The following is a 20,499-nucleotide window of genomic DNA, read 5'->3' as shown; positions in this document are numbered from 1 at the left end:
AATTATTAAGACATCAGCTGTTTTCATTTGACTCTCCATTTTGACAACTTTTTCCAAATCACTCTTATATTCTGGCATTTGATCCACTTTCAAGTCCACAGCATCTATTTCCATATCGCTTTTGTAATCCAACTTCAAATCCATATCCAGGACAGCCTCAGTCTCTGTTTTATCAGGTAACATCTGTTCTTTTTCTATAACCTCTGTTAAATCCATTTTTATAGTAGCAGTTATTTTTGAGAGTAAGTCCTGAGTATACAATATTGTTCCCAAACAGACTTAATTTCTTTTATAGTTAAATAATGCTGCTCCATTATGTTAATAGGTAGCTTCTCCTTTAAATGCTCTCTGGTTCCCTCTGGTTAGCCTTCAAAGTCCATTCTTATCGTATGTTTATTTTTCAATGCCAGAACTTTCCCACGAGAGGATTCTTACAATTAATTTCTGAGTCTTCAGATATGTTTTGATAAAAATTTAAACAATCCATAAAAACTGTTATTGCAAGTCCATCTGGCACTTTAACTATCCAAAATAAAATCTCAACTCCCTTTTGCTGTTTTCCAAAAGTGAAAGTTTTTCTTTTTAATCTTTAAACTTACAAGAATCTTCTTTCATCAAGGAACAAAGGAAATTCTCCTGGTGTGCTGAGACTTGCTCTTCAGGAGGTTCCGAATTTCAAAAAAAACTTTGATAGTTTCCGATGTTGATTAAGAGAGGAGGTGAAAGTGAATCTAGTGTCCGTCTGAAGGCCCCAAACCACAGCTTTGGCAAGCTGTTCCCCGCGACTTCCAGAGTGCTCAACCCGCTAGAAATCGTTCTTGTGCGATTTCTTTGTGAGGAGCCTCTATGCAAAGTACTTGTGGGTGATCCAGACCTCTCCTTGATCCAGAGAGGGTCCCGAAGAGCTGATCTCTTCACTGGCTCCTCTTTTCTGCTGTGGCTGTCAGCTCTGCAAAAGCAGAGCCATTTCAATCCACCAATGCTTCCCCAGGAAGTCCCATGGGAGTAGTTTTTCAAGCAACATGTTCCTGTGAGTGGAAATTAATTTAATTAATCAATGAACATGCCCAAGAAATGCAGCAAGAATTCTCATGTGCACCACTGCAGCCACCCACTCACCCTCCCTCGATGTAATGGAATGTGAGAATGACCCTGGAAGGTGGGGGTAAGAGATGATGCCTGGGAAATGATCAGATAAAAGAGGGAAAAGCCTGTAATTGGGTAACAGGCAGGGAAAGAAACTTAAAAAGGATCTGCCCTAACTGATCAGGTGCTAAAAAGGGATGGCCAGAGATTTGTACTTTCAGACTTGCAAGATTCTGTTAATGTGGCCTAACGGTAAAGTAGAATTAGCTCATCTGGTCATGTTTCCTATCTGGTCTAATTGGGAAGCTGACACTCGCCCAGTAGCAGCCACCTTCTGCCCCAAAATGCTCATGCACTACTTCTGTGGCTTCCTGCACACTCTCCCTCCCTGGCCGCAGCCACTTACCTGCCTGCTGGCCTTCTTGCAAGCTGCCTGGGACTTGCAACTTCCAGCTGGCTTCTCCACTGACTTTGGTTGTGGGAAGCCAGCAGGACGTTGCGAAGAGGTCCTTACTTGACCCGTGATCCTTGCTTAACAATGGCAACAGGGACTGGCGGGATTGCTGTCACTAAGCAATGTGGTCACGTGACATCATGCTTTACAATCACATCGCTCAGTGACAGAAATTCCGGTCCCAGTTACTGTTGCTAACTGAGGAATACCTGTATTGATTTGTTGGTTCAGTTATTGGTGCAAATTATGGCTTTCTTTTGCCTGTTCATTCTTTGGTTTTGAAAAATGCATTTAAACCTTTACAGTGGAAGTCTCTAGAGCAGGATTTCGATGGTGTTGGCTTCTCAGCCTCATGTTTAGTTTCTTTGGGGATAGATAGAGCTAAAAGCTTTTTTAAAAAAAAGTAAGGGTGAGAGATGTGGAATTGAAAGAGATTTGTGTCTGGTGCTTGCCTTTAGAAATTTGTTGAGTAATAAGAAAGGCTATATACCCAGTGAGATATCTATTTAACATGTTATCAAAGAATATCAAAAGAGCCTTAACTTGGCTTGATGTTAACACCTTGTGAGACAAATATAAAAAATACCAACCATAGAATGGCACTGTCCATATTGGTAAGGTGCAGTTGAAAAAAAATGGACTAGTGCATCTGAATATTCATGCTTGGAGGTTCATAATTCTGATTCAATTTAAAAAGACAAGGAAGCTGGAAAAGCAGTATACAAACCATTTACTTTCAGGTCAGGCTGACGGCATTACAGTATTACAGTCAGTTTGGACAGCATTATGTTCAAGCTGCTTAAAGAGAATAATCACTCTGTACCAAATAAGAAGTATCTATCCAGGTTGACAGTGCTGTGGCTTCATCTTCTAGATGTATGTATTCTAATGTGACATGCTGGGCTTTGTGACAACAACCACACTGAAACATTATCTAAAATACTTTACGTAGCCTTGTGGGGATGAGTTTTTCTTGATTATGGTGCCTAAAATTTTGAGGTCCCTCCTCAAGACTTCAGCTTTTCTGAACTTCAGACAAGTGAAGATCTAGACAGGCCTTCCATCTGCATGTCTATAGTATGCCATTCCCACTGCTTTATATATTGCATTACATATTCCTTGAATCATGTATTTTGCATTTTTTATTTTAATAATTTTAATGTATATTCCTTTGGTTGATGAAAAGCTTAGTTTGGGGTTTTTTGTAAACAATGCTTAGGAGAGCTTCTAATGATTTTCAGCTAGATGAATGCTGCCTTGAGCTAGTATAGGGAGGACAGTGGGAGGAAGCTCCTGCTGTTTCCAGTGTCTTTGCCTGTGTAATGCCTTTGGTTTGTGGTCTGCTGAATGCTGCATGGCTCAGGATTAAGAGAGCCTCTCTTCCTGTCTTCAACAAGGTTCTGTGATTCCAGTGGCAGCAACAATCCTAACAACCACCACCTTGGTCCTGGACCAATGTTAGCCTTTCAAGGTAAGCCAGGTCAGGAAAACAGACACATCATAAGATACTAGAACTCTACTTAGTGATATTGGCTATAATACTAGAATCTTGAAAGCCTGACAGTGTTCCCCCTTCTCTACCCATCCACCCCTGTTATACCAAAGGGAGTCAAAAGCAGGTCAACTTTAAGTTTCCTTCTCACGCTTTCCTGTTTTCCCAGACTGAGTTCATGTTTGGTTAATGCTCTCCACATACCTTCTCTAAGGTTATCTCTTTGTTCTCTACAACCAAGGAGAGACACACAGCAAATTAGATGCTGATGGAAAACTGTGCTGCCATACAGACCACCCTCCTTCCCTCCCTTCTTGAGTGGTGAAGCTCTATGGGATCCCTCAAGTCAGATGTGTGGCTTGGAAGTGGAGTCAGTGAAGGCACAAGGTTTACTTGCTGATGGAGACAAACTCAGACCCTTAGAAGGTTCAGTGACAGGGTTCACAGAACAGATTAAGCCATAATAATGATTTGCTTGATTTTGGCTTAGCACAGTGTGTGAACTCAGCCAATCTTTCCTAACCTCCTGAGGAGGATCCATTAGCTGATGACTAAAGACATATATTAGACACAGACAGATGCATTTACCACACTACAAATGAAAGATCCTAGCCAAAACAACTTCCCTCAAGCGTTGGCGTACATGTCCTCCTTAACCTCTTGGCAGTGGCAGCATTATTTAGAAGGTTAAGAAAATAGACTATCTCTCTCCACCCTACCTTCATTTTTTGCCTATTCTGGCTCATTTCCTATGACAATTTAATGTTCAGTTGTTTTAAAAAACATATTTTATGTTTCATATACCCTTGGATTCCTGTGTGATGATAAAGATGTGGCTTTGATTCCTTTCCATTCTGACAATCTTTTCCCCTTTTCTCTTCCTCCCTTTTTGCTTCTCGCCTTTCTTTTACCCTTTTCCTTATTTCATTTTTCCCAAATTTCAGGGAATCACTCTAAAACATTTGTGTGTGTGTGTATGGCAGAGAGAGAATGAGAATGAGAATGGAGGGAGGTGGAGGGGGCATAAATGAATCTGTGTACGCCTACTCAGAAGAAGATGTCATGTTGTTTCTGAATAAGCATGCATTGTAATAAAACCTTAGAAAGGAAGTACAGGGGAGGAACATGGAGGTGAATGTTACATTAACAATATGAGTGATTTCTCAAGATTTTTTAAAGTATGCGGGCAACCTTTTGGGGGGTGAGGGCTGAATTTAAAATTGTGTGGCATGTTGGGAAAAGTTGGACCCAAAGGGATAACTAGATGGAGAAGGAAACAAAAGACAGCATATAAATCTGTTCAATCAAGTGGCCTTCTCCCCCTTCCCCTTGTGAGATATGTGCCTCATGCTCATTTTTTTTAATCCGTTCAGTCATGTCTGATTCTCGGAGTCTGCCAGGACAAGTCCCTGCAGTTTTCTTGGCAAGGTTTTTCAGAAGTGGTTTGCCCTTGTCTGCTGCTTCCTAGGGCTGAGAGAGAGTGACTGGCCCAAGGAGCCCCAGCTGGCTTCGTGCCTAAGGCGGGACTAGAACTCATAGTCTCCCACTTTCTAGCCTGATGTCTTAACCGCTACACCAAACTGGCTCTCTGCCTCATGTTCATATTCTAAACATAATGGAAATTGCGGTGCATTATCATGCCTTCCAACAGCTGAAGGATTCTAGAGCTGATCCTGCTATCATGAGTTCTGACATTTTTTTTCCTTCTAAAATAGTGGCCTAAGTTTGCAAAAATCAAGGGGAGACTGTAGTGAGAGTGGGGCCTCCTTCAGCACCACGTCACCAGTACCCCACTCTATGTCCATGTCATTGCCTGGGGCATTCTGCTTAGGGAGGGCAGGTTGCTGCTAGAGGATGCAGGATCCGAGAGGTTTGCTTTCACTGGTCCCATTAAACACATATGGATCTGAATTTACACAAGGGTTGTGAAAAGAAAAAGTTGTGAGTTAAACAACATTGTGTGCTTTAATCTTTTCCAATGTTTATTTTTGTATAGCTAATTAACCTTGCTCCATTTCAGATTAGAAAATATATGAGGCTGTTTTGAGATTTTTTTTTTGTTTTCTCTCAAATACCTTCTCTTTTTGCAGAATAACAGGCAAGAACTATGAGGAGCTGATGGCCGCAGTATGTACTCTGCAAATTAACTTAAGGTTAGGTTAACATGGAGTTTTAATTATTAGTAGTATTAATTAATGAGGAAACTACAGCACCAACAATTTTAGTAAATTTAATATCTTACTAAAGGAAACTGCTTATTGCTAAACCGATCAGAGAAGCAAGACAATTTAATCCATTTGAATAGTCTGAGTATACCAGGAAAAAAAAAACCCAAACCCACAAAGAAAAACCAAGCATAAAGAGCATACTGTAGCTAAAGTTAGCACTTTAATGTCTCATTGGTTTCAGTGAGATAATTAAATATATTCTTAAATGCATCTCTTCTCTTAGATTTTGGTCCAGTTCTTTAATGGCAATTATCACATTACTTGCCATCAAAATTAAGAACTCTCCGCATGTTAATATGTGCAATCCCAGAGCTTTCTTTAACACAGCAGCTATGATTTATTCATATGTAAAAGAACTACAGGAGTGATATTGTACTGTTTTCTGAAATCAGTAGGTGTTAATTTTGTCTTAAGTATGCAGTTTGATTATTGGAATCATCTCAGGACAACTTCAGTTGAATCCACAGAACTTGTGAACAGAAGAGCAAAGGTAAATCAGGAGAGAAAATAAATCAGTGCTGAATATATGCATGCAATCAAGCTGAAAATTTTCCATTCCATGTTTTGTGGTATCTCAGATTCAGAAGCAGATCTGTCCCAGAGCAGGGGTGAACATGTACTGCATTTGACCAATGACTATACCAGGCCAGGCCACAGAAGTGGGCAAGCAAATAAAAACTTTGATTTGGTTTGACTGAAATGCAGATTTAATTAATATTATGTAGATTACTTATTACAATTGACAGGATTACTCACATATATTTAATGGTTTCCTCCTCCTACATATCAAAGATTACAATTTTGTAGTAACTTCTAAATAAACATTTTGGAAGTCAGCACAAGTTACACACCCTTGTCATGGAACCTTCATGCAGCACCCTCAGCGTTGAGGTTTTGGCTGGGTTCATATAATTTGCATTGAGTCATGTTTTCTCTTAACAAGGTCTTATTAAAAAGGTCAGTTGCACTGGCTTTATACATTACATTAAGCCGTAAGAAATATTTTAGAATGAATAGGTTCATATATTGAGAGAAAACAAAATCTATCACAGTATTAATCTCCTCAGTTCCTAATTCTCTTTCTCATGCAACTGTTTGATAATAAAGGCATTTTGGCATGACACACAAAGCCATGATTGGCAACCCACTGTTAGTTTATTAAAATCAGAATTGTCCTGCAGATGACCGGGGGGGGAAAAAAAGCTTTCTTTAATTTCCTGCTATTTATGGCACACTAGCAAACATAATGGCCACAATTCCCAGTTTTATGCATGGCATCCCACTTCATCACATGACCCTAGCAAAACCATCGATTACATCTTTAAAGTGGCAAGGCAATTCTATAAACAGAGGCAGCATTGATGTCTGAGTGAACAGAGAATGATTATTCCAGGCAGGATCACCAGTGAATACAATGGAATTCCCATTGTATGGGAATTGTATGCAGAAGATTCTGGGTCCTTTTCCTCCCCTTTCAGATAATGCCATCCCAAATATTGAGAAGCTCTTTGGAGCAAATCTCACAAAGTGCTTTGCTGCTTACACCAAATTGAGCCACTTTATGCTTGTCCTACTTCATGTCTTCACTGGATAGAGTCTAACAGCCTGTAGCTTCAAGAACTCTGACTCCTCAGATGGGCTGGAGCAGAGCAAAGGAAAACATTTGTAATTGTTGGGCAGGTCATATTTGTGTGAATACTGTGTGGCAGTATTATGTTTGGTGTCAAGATGCACATTATGGGCAAATTCCAGAAGCAAGAACCACAGGGATTTCAGAAAGGTACCTTTAATGCTAGTAGGATAAAAAACATGATCTTGAAAATTGTGAAAGTAACTTCCCAAGTAAAGTCATTCTGAAATGTTTTCTTCCCATGGCCCCCATCTCTGGGCTGGACTGTGTTGCCTCATCTGGGACCCCCTGAACTTGTAGTTCTTCCCTGCCTCTCGCACTTGGTAAGACCCCAACCACTTGCAAGCCGTAACTCTGGGATCACCAGGTCAGCACTTGCCATGATACATTATGTTAAACCAACCATCACTGGTTATTAATTTGCAAGGTTTTCTAAGTTTCATTATCCATAAAGAAGCATCTGCACAACACTTTAATTCACAGGCTAAAAAGGCATATTAGGGATTAGCACTTTGTCTAAACGTATCCTATGTTATACAGGGCAACACAAATAAATTTATTAGCATTGATCTCTTTACATTCTACAGCAAAGTTACAAAGCTGAACAGCAGCACCACATCCTACCCCTAAAATCCCCTACTCTGAGATGTTTGGAAGGCAGTAACTCTTGCAATAAATAACATTTTCCCATTTCCTTGCTACCTAAGAAACCCTATTTACTATCATAAAGCCTTGTTTTCTTGAAGGGTATGCATATGCACAATCTTGAGTTTAATTGAATTTAATTAATGGAAATAAGAATTTCCAGAGTATAGTTCCATACGACAAGAGTTTTTATGTTGGTAAACATTTTCTATGTTTTCTTATTTGATATTTTATTTGGTACTAAGTTAAAGTCTTTTGCAAGTGCTTACTTTTACCAGATGAAGGAGAGTATGTCCATTTCTTAACCTCCCTAAATGACATTCTGTCCATAGTTGTTCATATCCTACTTTATATAGAGAGAAAGATTATGACATGTGCATTAGAGCTGTTGCTATTAGGAAGCTTAACAGATTATGTAATTAAATCTACATTTATTTGCATATGAATAAAACAGTAGCTGTCAAGAAAGAACCACTCATTTTAAATATGCTCCTGTGTCAGGGCCAGCCTCTCTTCGCAATAAGACACAGACTCACTTAATGGGTATTAAGGATTTCTGGTTTATTGGAATGATAGCTGACAGATCGAAAAACGGGAACGGGGTAGGTAGTGTGGGGGTGCCCCTTTTATACCCTCCTGTATTGCCCCGGGCTCCCCCACCCCTCAATGCCCCGATCCCTCTTGATGGGATCCTTGATGGCTGCGTGGGCGTTTTCCCCGGTGTCCTCTTTGTCTTCCTGCAACGGTTGAGTTCTCCGGGGCACCATGTGCTCCTTATCTTCACCCTTCTGACGTCCCTCTTTTCAGGTGTTGATGGGATCATGGGTGTGGGTGTCTTTGGGTGCTTGTTTTAATCCCTGATTGGATTATCTTCTTCCCCCTTTTCCTTAATGATCATGATCCACGTTGTGAGGCTCTTTGTGCCTTGCAACGAGGTCATGACATGCTGCCCCCCCAAAGATGTTCTATGGTGCTGGTTTCTCTGGGTATGCCTCATGGAACTGTCTTGTTAGTTGTCTAGCCATGACGTGTCGTGCCTGGACCCACTCTGGGTGTGAGAAATGTTTCCATCTCACGAGGTATTGGAGTGTTCCTCTTTGCTTTCTTGAGTCCAGTATTTCTTTTACTTCAAAATGTTGTTGGTTGTCTATCATTATGGGTGGGGGTGGAGGTTCTTCCGTATGCCATTTGGATGTGCTCGTTGGTTTCAGTAGTGCACAGTGAAACACTGGGTGGACCCGTCTCAAATTGTAAGGCAGTTCCAATTTGAACGTAACTGGGTTGATTACCTGTATGATTTTAAAAGGTCCGATGAATTTCGGTGCCAATTTCTTCGAGGGTTGCGAGGTCTTTATGAACTTAGTGGAGAGGTAGACCCTATCTCCCACTTTGTAGTTCGGTGCCTCCGCCCTGTGGTTGTCCGCATATTTTTTGTACGTTGTTTGTGCGTCTGCTAGGGCCGTTTGAATGATAGGCCAGGTTGTTGCCAGCTGTGCCGCCCAATCGTCTGGTGAGCAGGGCAGGGTTTCAGGTTGCGGCAATTCTGGTATCGGTACAAAGTCCCTTCCATAGACCACCTTAAAAGGGGTGTGGCCAGTGCTCTGGTGTACCGCGTTATTATAGGCCACCTCTGCAAAAGGTAGTAGGTCTACCCAGTTGTCCTGTTGATAATTTATGAATGCCCTCAGGAACTGTTCAAGTGTTGAGTTTAGGATCTCTGTTGATCCGTCTGTGTTTGGATGCCACGCAGTGGACAGTGCTTGCTTGGTTCCGATTAGTTTTAAAAATTCCCGCCAAAATTTTGACGTGAATTGTGTTCCTCTGTCGGTCACCAACCTGTAGGGGGCGCCGTGGATCCTGTATATGTGTGTTAGGAATAAACGTGCCAACTGTTGTGCGGAGGGGATGGTTGCGCACGGGATGAAGTGTGCTTGTTTCGAGAAATAGTCTTTTACCACCCATATCACAGTTTTTCTTTGGCTGGGTGGGAGGTCCACAATGAAATCCATGGAAATTTCTTCCCATGGCCGGGAGGGGCTGGCTACCGCCTGTAGCAGCCCGTGGGGTTTCCCTCCTTTACGTTTGGTGGTGGCACATATGGGGCAGTTGCCTACGTAGTCTTTTACGTCCTTTCTGAGGTTTGGCCACCAAAATTGCCTCCTCGTTAGGTGGAGGGTTTTTACAAACCCAAAATGCCCTGCAGATTTGTCATCGTGCGCTCTGTGTAAGATTTCCCCCCGCAGTGATTCGGGCACGTACAAGGCTTTCTCTTTCCAGGCGATGTTGTCTTTGAAAGATACATGTTGTTGGTTATTCTGCAACCATGTATCTTGCTGTAGTGCTTGTGTGAGTCTTTGTTGCCAGTTCGGTGAAATTGAGCGTCGGCTCCGATCGCTCCCCGCCGTTCGTGCTGGCGTGCGCTGATTCCTTGTCTGGCTCCGCGTGACAGCTGGGCAGCCGAGCTGTTTCTCGGTCCATACTGTTCCTACGATGTCGGAGGCTTGCGTGTCGTCCTGTGGCCGTCGGGATAGGGCGTCTGCCAAGAAGTTTTTCTTGCCCGGTATGAATTTCAGCGTGAAATTGAACCGGCTGAAAAACTGAGCCCATCGCACCTGCTTCGGGCTGAGTCGTTTTGGTGTGCTGAGTGCCTCCAGGTTCTTGTGGTCCGTCCAGACCTCGAAGGGGCAGGAGGCCCCCTCCAGCAGGTGTCGCCACGTTTCCAAGGCTGTCTTCACTGCAAACGCCTCCTTTTCCCATACGTGCCATCTCCGCTCCGTTTCGGAGAATTTGCGGGAAAGGTAGGCGCAGGGCTTTAGGTGGTTGTCGGAGTCCTTTTGGAGCAGGATGGCTCCGATGGAAAAGTCGGAGGCATCTGCCTGCACCACAAAAGGCTTGGTGGGGTCGGGGTGTTGTAACACTGGCTCAGCTGTGAAGAGGGTTTTCAGTCTCTCGAAAGCCGTTTGACAGTCAGCTGTCCAATTCAGTAGTGCCCCCGGGTTCCTCGATTTGCGCGTGTCCCCCAAGCCCTTAGTCTTTAGCAGGTTAGTTAGGGGCAATATAGTCTCTGCCAGCCTGGGCGTGAACCCCCTGTAGAAATTAGTGAATCCCAGGAGGCTTTGCAGCTGTCTCCTCGTGCGTGGGCGTTCCCACGCCAGGATGGCTTGGACCTTGCTGGGGTCCATTTCTATCCCTTTAGCAGAAATCCTATACCCTAGGTAGTCAATTTGTTTTTTGTGAAACTCGCACTTGGAGAGCTTTACAAACAGCTCTGCCTTGCGAAGTTTCTTGAGCACGTCTTTTACCAAGCGTTCGTGCTCACGTTCTGTTTCTGTGTAGATCAATACATCATCCAGGTAAACCAAAACCCCCTTAAAAAGGTGGTCACGCAGGACCTCATTAATTAACTGCATGAATACCCCCGGTGCTCCTGCCAATCCGAATGGGAGTACTTTATATTGAAACGCCCCCAATGGGCAATTGAAAGCAGTCTTCCACTCATCCCCCTCCCGTATCCGTATGCGGTAATAGGCTTCCCTTATGTCCAGTTTGGAGAATACCTTACCCTTTACCAAGTGGGACAAAATGTCCTTTATTAAGGGTAAGGGGTATTTATTTGAAATGCTTGCTGCGTTTAATCCGCGGTAGTCTGTACAGAGCCGCAATGCCCCGTCCTTTTTCTCGCGAAAGAGGACTGGCGCTCCCACTGGAGAGTTTGCTGGCTCGATAAAACCTCTCGCCAGGTTTTTGTCTATGAAGTCCCTTAATGCAGCTAGCTCTCGCTGGGTCATAGCATATATTTTTGGTTTGGGTAGGGGTACCCCCGGGACCAGTTCAATGGTGCAGTCCGTCTTTCTGTGGGGGGAGAGTTTGTCCGCCTCTTTCTCACCGAAAACGTCGGCGAAATCCCCGTATTTGGTCGGCAGTCCCTCTGGCAGTGCTGTCTCTCTGTGTTCCACAGTCGTCGTCGCCCCCCCCATGGCTGCTCGGGGAACCCTGTTCCCTGAAGGTGCTTGGTAACGCCCGTCAGCAAACTTAATCTCTCTGGTTCTCCAGTTGATGACTGGGTTTTGCTGCACGAGCCATGGGATCCCCAGTATGAGTCGGGGTTGCCCCACCGGTGCCACGATGAAAGCCAATTTTTCCTCGTGGCTGCCGAGCCGTAGCGCGGTTTCTCCGGTGTATTGGGTGACCGGGCCCCCTCCCGCTGCAGATCCATCGAGCTGCGAGAACACCAGGTGGTGCTGAAGTGGATAGCAGCGGAGGTCGAGTGCGGCTGCCAGGTCAGGGTGCATGAGGCTTTTGGAGCAACCCGAATCAATGAGTGCCCAGACCTTTTCGGTTTTATTTCTATGGGTGAGGGTGACACGGACGTAGAGGGTGGGGCATTCCTCACTCACCCCTTTGTCGAAGCGCCTGTCAGTGTCCTCCACCTGTCCTTCGGCGCCCCTTAGGCCAGGTGGTTGTCGTTTCCCGCCGCCTCATCGGGGTTGCTTTCCTCCTCCTCTGAACTGTAGGGGCCGTGTCTGCGTCGGTACTCCCCCCTTGCTGCTGGTCGCTTTCTTGGCGCTGGGGTTGGTGCTGTTTGTGCCCTCCTTGGGCTCTCTCTGGGCGTCGTTTTGGGGCATGCGGCTGCTTTGTGATCTTCCCTGCCGCACGTGAAGCATTGCCCTTTTGCGAAGCGTCTGTCCCGTTCCTCCTTCCAAGGTTGGGGTCTCGCCCTCACCTGCCTTGCGTTGGTGCGTGGGGGTCTCACCGTCTCCATCTGTTGCGTTTCCCTCCTTGCGTGGAGGAACGTGTCGTGGGCGTTCTCCGCTTCCGCTGCCAGCTGGATCCACCCCGTGAGGGAGCTGGGGTTGTCGCGGCCAAGTGCCCACCGGAGGACATTTAAGTTGAGTCCATGTTTGAACTTCTCAATCAGTGTCGATTGAGACCAAGTGTCCACTTTTCCGGCTAGGGCTTGGAACTCCATGGCATACTCAGCCACGGAGCGCGGGCTTTGTTTAAGTGTCTCTAGCGCCCTTTTTGCCTTTTCTTGCTCCAGGGGGTCCCTGAAGTGCCTTTCTAGTGCCTGCAGGAATTCAGTGCTGTCCTGCAGCGCCCGGGCGCCTGATTGGCACAATTGGACGTACCAATCGGCGGCCCGTCCTTTTAATTTTATGGCCAGGGCATTGATTTTGCCCCGCTCAGTTCTGAAGCAGGGACCCCATTCTTCGAGGTAGTACCTCGCGTTAGTCAAAAAGAAGGAGAGTTTCGAGGGGTCCCCATCGAACTTTATGCCAAAGTCTTTGGCGGGTGTCCTGGTCTGGCTCCTGGCCCCCTCTGCGTCGTGCCTCGGGCTCTGCAGGAGCTGCTGCGGGTCGGGGTGTCTCCGGTTCTCTTGCGGCATTGGTGCCTCTCTCTGGGGCTCCTCGCAAGGTCGTCGTCCCATCGCTCGGGGGGGAGGGCGGGGTGTTCTCCCTCGGTCGGGCTCCTGGATCCAGGCTCCGCCGTCGCCGTCGCCGCCCGCCGGGTCGTCCCTCCGCCTCTCAGCCTGGCGCATCTCCCGTCGTGGGGTGGGCTCCTGGGGCCGGACGCCGCCGCCGCCGAGGTTGTCCCGCCGTCTCACGTCCGGGCGCGCCTCCGCTCGTTGGGTGGCCTCCTGGGGTCGGGTCCCGCCGTGGTCGCCGCCGTCCGCTGGGTCTCCGCCCCGTCTCGCCTCCCGGTGCGCCTCAGGTCGTCGGTTGGGCTCCTTGGGTCGGGTTCCGCCGTCACCGCCGCCCCGCTCGCCCTGCCTCCTTTCGACCGGGGGTGCCTCTGCGCCGCCTCCGTCGCAGAGTCCCTGTGCCGCCGTCAGCTGTTGGAGCATCTGCCGCACCGCCTGCATCCCTTCCTCCAACGCGTCGAGCCTCTCCGCCGTCCCCGGCTTCCCGCCGAGGTTTTCGCCGCTCCGCTCGCCCTCGCCGTTGGCCGTGGTAGAGGACGGATCGTCCCTTGATCCCGCCGCGGTGCCAGGCGCGCCCTCGCCTTCGAGCGCCCAGGGTGGCGGTTCGTCTCGCGCTTCCTCCGGGGTTGCCTGTAGGCTTGGAGAGGGTCCCCTCGTCTCGCCCCCGGTGCCTCGCGGGCTCCGGGGCGCCGGGGTGGGTCCCTCCCCTGCTGCTTCCCCCCAGCTGGGTCCCATACTTACCGGGGCGTTGCATCGCCCGGACCTCAGCTGCATCCCGCCCTGCGAGAGCGGGGCTTCGTCGCCGGGCGCCGAAGGGTTGCGCGTCCTCGGTTCCTGGTTCTCCATGCCTGGCTGGGTCCCTCACAAACGTGTTGGATAGGTACCAGGTGGAAAAAATTTTTTTGCGGTTCCCGTTTTTATGTCAGGGCCAGCCTCTCTTCGCAATAAGACACAGACTCACTTAATGGGTATTAAGGATTTCTGGTTTATTGGAATGATAGCTGACAGATCGAAAAACGGGAACGGGGTAGGTAGTGTGGGGGTGCCCCTTTTATACCCTCCTGTATTGCCCCGGGCTCCCCCACCCCTCAATGCCCCGATCCCTCTTGATGGGATCCTTGATGGCTGCGTGGGCGTTTTCCCCGGTGTCCTCTTTGTCTTCCTGCAACGGTTGAGTTCTCCGGGGCACCATGTGCTCCTTATCTTCACCCTTCTGACGTCCCTCTTTTCAGGTGTTGATGGGATCATGGGTGTGGGTGTCTTTGGGTGCTTGTTTTAATCCCTGATTGGATTATCTTCTTCCCCCTTTTCCTTAATGATCATGATCCACGTTGTGAGGCTCTTTGTGCCTTGCAACGAGGTCATGACATCCTGTTTCACAGCAAGCCCCAATTTGTGTATGAGATAAGAAGGAATCCCTGTTCTAAGATGAAGACTGCAAGTTTTTTTTAATATAAAAGTATTCATTTGTGAGATGAGTAGCCATATAAATCAGTTTAAATAAATATAAACATTTTTCAAAATCTGTTGCCTGCCTAAAGAGAGAGAGAGAGAGGGAGAGAACATCCTTTACTTCATCCAAAGGTTGTATTAATACAATAATTTAAGTAGATGCTGATGCCGGGATATGAAAGTTAATGCATCAACTAATTAGGAAATGATGTTAAAGGCATGTCTGATTTATTTATTTATTTATTTATTATTCAAATTTAATTACTGCCTATCTCCCCCAAAAGAGGGACTCTGCTGCTCAAAACATGTTTTTGTTTTGTTTTAATGTCTTAAGACAGTGGGTGACATCACTATAGTTTCTTTCCATTCTGTGCACTAGAACTAAGTTCAACAATGGCAACAAAATAATGGCCTCCACTATAAGGGAGGGCATGCAGAATAAGCTACCAGCCCTTAAAGAGCTGTCGTCCAACAGCTGGTTCTCACTTCTTGCTGCTCCATTTCTTGCTGCTAATTCCCCTCAAATGGAAGAACTAATCCTAGCTATCTGGCATTTCAAAGTAAATTGAAGTTTTACTTGACCAACTGTATTTTAAATCCAAGTTTTCAGATATGATATTACCTTGATGCCATTGTTGAAATAATAAAATTAGAATATATGCAATAGATTTAAAATAATTTGATTTATAGCTTTGCAATGATTGCTTTAATTACCATGATATGATGAGAATGAACAGAACTAGGCTTGACCGCTAGGCAGGAGACATGCCTTCTCTGTTGTGGCACTTAACCAATGGAACAGCATCCCCCCCACCCCTGGGATCCAGATGAGTCCAATTCTTTTAATCTTCCATAGGCTTTAAAGACATTGCTTTTCCCTCAAGCACTGGGACTGGGATGTTAGGTGCACCCAGTTGGTTTCTCTACCTCTATCGATTTGCAAGATGGCATGGATTATTTGGACTTCAGGCATATTGTATTTGATTGTTTGTTACAATTATTTTTAACTATTTTGGGATATTGTTGCTGTTGTTAATGTGCAATCACATTTACAAAGTCTGTGTCCATATAAATTGTTTAAATAAATAAATACTTTCACCATTAATTAGTTGATGGATCTGCTTATCTTCAAACTAGCTCCTTAGCCTATGAGTGTAATACCTTTTACAGTAATACTTTCTATTTAGCCATCAAGTGGTTTGATTAGCTCAGTGTGTGTTCTCAGCCATTGTGATATGTAAAATCTCATTTATGCTAAGGCATTATGTGTGAACTAGTCTGCTCTGACTAGTTCAACAAATTATGGTTAAAACAAACTTGGAATAACGTGATAGGTGAACTAAGCTATATATGTTCTTAATCCCATATTAACTGAATGCTTACAGCCAACTTTTTTATTTTAAAAAGAAACAAATAAAATCCTGAATGTGTTCTCAATCCAAGTTACCATCTTCAGGGGAAAAAATAGGCCCCCACTTGATTAATTTTCCTGAAGATGTTGTTTGAAATAAACAGCCACTTAAGGGCAAATAGCAATAGTAATTTATTTTTATTTTATACTATTATTATGCCAATCCCCATCCCTTCTACAACTCTTGGCAGCTCACAGTAATTAAAAATAATAAACCATAAAGGAAACAATCACAATGAAAGAATAAAATTAATAAATCCAGCCTATAAAATAGAGCAGCAGCAGCCCCCATTAATTTAAGAGCTTAAACAATTGTTTAAAAAATTCTGAATATCACTACATAAATGTGGGTGTTCATTTGCAAAAGTTAGCCTTCTATTTTAAATGAACATTAATCATTGTTTAACTTTCAAGAAGGGGGGATTTTTAGTACTAAAAAAATATATTAATTTTCTTCTTAGAACTCAGCTGGAATCACATATTCTACTAAATTGTAACTTATGGTTTACAAATCATAATGGTTAGGTTCCAAAACATGGTGACAAAACAAACCACATCATGATTTTCTCACACATTGTTGCCTATAAATTGCATGGCCATGTTCTTTGGGGGGGGGGGTTCCCCCTCTCCCTCTCTTATTAAAGTGTAGCTTGGTTTTTGTACTCACAATAACTTGTCAAATTATGAATGCATTTTTAAAAACAAAATATATAGATAAATATACTGTAAATATTGTAAAATCAAAACCCTGTGGGGTTGTTGTTGATTTGTTTGTGATACAAAGAGACTGAAAAAAGAGCTCTATAGCCAAGGCTTCCTTAAAACAAAAGCACATCAGTCTTGCATGAGCATTTTCTCTGTGATGTTCATAAAGTTATTCAGTATGTATTTTCTTGGTGACAAGCTGTGAACCCAGAAATTCCCAACAGTTACACAGATTATAGATTGCACAAAGGTCCTTGCAACTATATAATAATTTTTTTAAAAAAGACTGTTGGATTGTTTTAAAACTCTCTTGATTCCATATTGATTGTGAATATAACTCTTCTCACTTGAAAAGGCAAAATGGGTGAGTTTCTTCAAGCAATTGAATACATTATAAAACCTCATCATTAATGTGCTACCACATTTTAGGAAAGAAGGAGCCACCAATAGAGGTCCACAACATATCAAAAGCAAAACCCTTCTGTTGACTTAGGGGAAAATCAGTTATCTGAGCCACACAATCATTATGTTTTGAATCTCCTGAAGTTCAGCATGATATATCACTGAGCTCACTATATTGAAAAGAACGCCTTCTGTTGATAACTGCATTCATGGATTCATGTTTGCTAGAACTGGTGAAATTTATTGGACATAATCACCCATTGTAAATTTAACATACCTTGGATAGACTTGTAGAGCTGCAGGAAACGGAACCTGACTCACTCCTTTCAGTATTAGCGAATCTGTCATGAATTGGAATTCTCAGGGTGGACACTGGAGAGAGATTCACACAATCTCTTTGTTCTACACCCAAGCATTTCTACCACGCTTGAGCACATGCTTTCGAAGGACCCTGTGATTTCTTTAGTTTTAGCTTAGCAAGTTAGGTGAATCCAGCCACTCTGGTTTGAAGGGAAAAAAAAAACACTAATAGCTTAACATGTTCTGGGAATGTTGTCATCTGCTTATAATTACAAAAGCTGTGGTTAAGCTTAACACAACACATGAGCTGATGCAACAAATGAACTCCTACATTCTCTTAACTAAAAGTAGACTATACAGTCAGAGGTGCTGACTTCAGTTAGCTTGATAGAAAATAGGGTGTTTTTTTTTAATAGACTATAAATATGAATGATTTATGGGAAGAAAAAGTGGGTGATCACTTTCTTTGCCAAAAATTCTTTATTTTATTTCTAATGCTTCTTCACTTATCTGGTATGATAATCTCCATTCTGAATGGCTAACAAATGAAATAGCAGAAATAAGCTGAAACAGAGCAGCTTTATTCTGGACAGGGAAATATTTTTACCTGCCAAATAATATATACATCTTACCCTGTTTCTCTGACAAAGTGCTTAATAAGCTTTTTTCAAGTATTTTGTCTGCTGTAGTTATCTCATGAACTTTTTATCATTTCAAGCCAGCTTAAAGTAATGATAATATCTTGGAAGTTGTTTTCAAATACATTGCTTCTTATCTTGGCTATTATTTTAATTTCTAACATACCCTATTGTGATGGCTCAGAGCACTATCAATATTTTAAAATAAAAACATAAATATAAAATCCAGTTTTCCAACCTATCATTAGAAGAGGGGTGCAGGGAAAGTAATCACCTTTATCCTTCCCTGCAGCTGCACCTTGATATTGCTCTACCTAGCTAGTAAAGAGGAACAGGGGGAACAGGAACTCTCTAAAAGGGGGCTTACTAGTTTCCTCATGGTGATACACTCAACAGGGAAGAAAAGGTTGACATGCTACAGGTGAGCTGACTGTAGAAGAAGGACGAAGGTCTCCAGGGCAATGAAGAGGAACCTGGAAGGAGTGGCATCATTAGAAGCCAACATCCCAGTCCTAGAAGCATAAGAACAGCCCTAAAATGCTATTTGAAGCCAGCACAGGATTGTCAAGCTGTGGCAAGCAGGACAGTGCCAGACTGAAGCCTAAAGGTTCCAGGGAGTTTGAACTGGTGTGCCATGCAAACCTTAGACTGATGCAAACAAATGTAAGGGTGCTGCAATTCTGACAGCTTTTATTAGCATGTTCCACCAGCAGCTGAGACAGAACTCAGTACCAGTACTATAGTCAGAGGCTTGCAGAGTTCAAAGAGTTTTGCTTGACTTGTAAATTATGCCAGCACTGCAGACTTCTAGCTTGAAGAGGTTGGAGACAGGACTGCCAAGAGTACTCCAAGCTAGTCAATAGGTCAGATGCCAGAAAACTGCACAGAAGTGGCTAAAAGTCAAGCTGAAAGTCCAAACACAGAGCAAGGAGGAATTTGGAAGAGGCTGTCACAGGAACCCAGCTCTAGACCCTTCTATAGCCTGTCTGTGCTTAATTAGAGGAGTGAATGCACCTTCCTCTTAAGGAGCTGTGGCAGTCAGGTAGCAGCAGTGGGAGACAGTCCTAACAGAGCATCAGCCTGACAGAGTGGAAAACAAATCACAGAAAGTCAAAAAGGAAGCAGCATTGGCAGCTGGAAGGGAGCTCCCACAGGACCTCAGAAGGAAATCAGGAAGCCAGGGGAGGACGGCATTGCAGCAACAACACTACACAAAGGAGATGAGAACAGCTGTATCATTGGGGGTGACAGAAAACCCCAAGAAAAGCCAGGAGGACTGAGTGGCAGTTTGCAATCCAACTGTCCCGACAAGTCGTTCTTTGCCAGGCTTTAGAAGTGGAATCAGCAAGGGGAAGACAGCTGCTGTGTAATAGACTGGAATCAACAAGTAAGGAATGGGATGGGAGGGGGCGAAGAGAACAGAGTGTTATAGGAACTTTGAAATGGCTATAAAGATTAAATAACCAGTTAAAATAATAAGTTGTCAGATGGAAAGAATATGAGGATTCTTAGATAAAGCACAACTGTAAGTAGGCCTAGAGACAAAAAATATATAATATAGAGAATAAAATGGTAAGAGCGAAAATGGAAGCATAGGATCGAGAAATAGAAAGCAGATTGTGAGATGTGGAACAAAGGGTTATAATAATAGATCACAATTAAGAATGTAAGACATCAAATAAAATCATAGTGATTACAGCATAGTGGATAATGCATAGCAATGGAGTAAGAGAGAAGAAAGATATAACAGTTTAATTGCCTTATATAAAATCAACTTTGGTTTTTATTGTTTTATCATGATAATACACTTTTTTCCCGAATTGGTCTGTGTCCTGCCTGCCCCTGAGCCATCCCTGTACATACAATAACGTTCAAATAAAAAGAAATTCAGACTGCTTCTGAAACAGGTAGATATTGGTAAGACCCACAAACACAGGCTTAAGTGGAAATCAGCTGTTTTTATCTGAGCAGGGCTAAAGCTCAGTTGAAATATTGCACCAAATCAAGTTTAGCAACTGACCATGCTGTACTGTTTGCTCTTCTCCCTTATTACAGGAAAATAAATCTACAGCAACCAGGTCCAGTGTTGAGGGTCCCCATCTAGATCATTATCTCATTTTAAGGAGGTCCTGACAAGGTGGCTTCTAGTGGCTTCCTCCCTCTGGGCTTCTTCCAATGGTCCAGACCATTCTAGAGCCTGTTTAGCAGCAATGACAACATTGTCACACCATTTTAAAGAAAAGCATTGTTCAAAGTTTCAGTAGCATATAGCAGCTGAGCCAGTGAGGTGCTCTGTTTTGGGTCATGCAGCCGATGGATGCAGTAATACATTCCCCACTACTGGAGCAGAGGGAAGCCCTGCCTCTCGCCTCTCCATCCATTGTCTGTACAGTACCAAAGAGAGCACCTGACTGGTTCAGAGTCTGCTTTTAATCAGCTGGCTGTCATGTCCCCCGTTGCAAGGCATCCGTGCATCACAACGGGGAACATGCCTTTCAGGAAGGAGGAAGGGATAATCTTAATCCTTTAAACACTTAAACACTAAAAGCAATCACAAGGACAAAGGAGGCACACCTATCGCCGGAACTTCCACACATTACCCCGGGGGACACACCTGCACTGGACAAGGAAAGG

At 44.1% G+C, this 20,499-nt stretch overlaps 1 protein-coding gene across 2 annotated transcripts in view; it reads left to right on the top strand.

The window, feature by feature from the left end:
• Positions 1–20,499, top strand: part of KCNQ5 (potassium voltage-gated channel subfamily Q member 5) — a 374,302-nt gene that overhangs the window by 248,179 nt on the left and 105,624 nt on the right. The gene's annotated exons all lie outside the window — the stretch shown is intronic.

Source organism: Candoia aspera, chromosome 1 (genome assembly GCF_035149785.1).
Source record: "Candoia aspera isolate rCanAsp1 chromosome 1, rCanAsp1.hap2, whole genome shotgun sequence".
Lineage (NCBI taxonomy): Eukaryota > Metazoa > Chordata > Lepidosauria > Squamata > Boidae > Candoia > Candoia aspera.
Note: the sequence above shows the minus strand (reverse complement) of the source record. Positions and strands in the feature narration are given on the sequence as shown.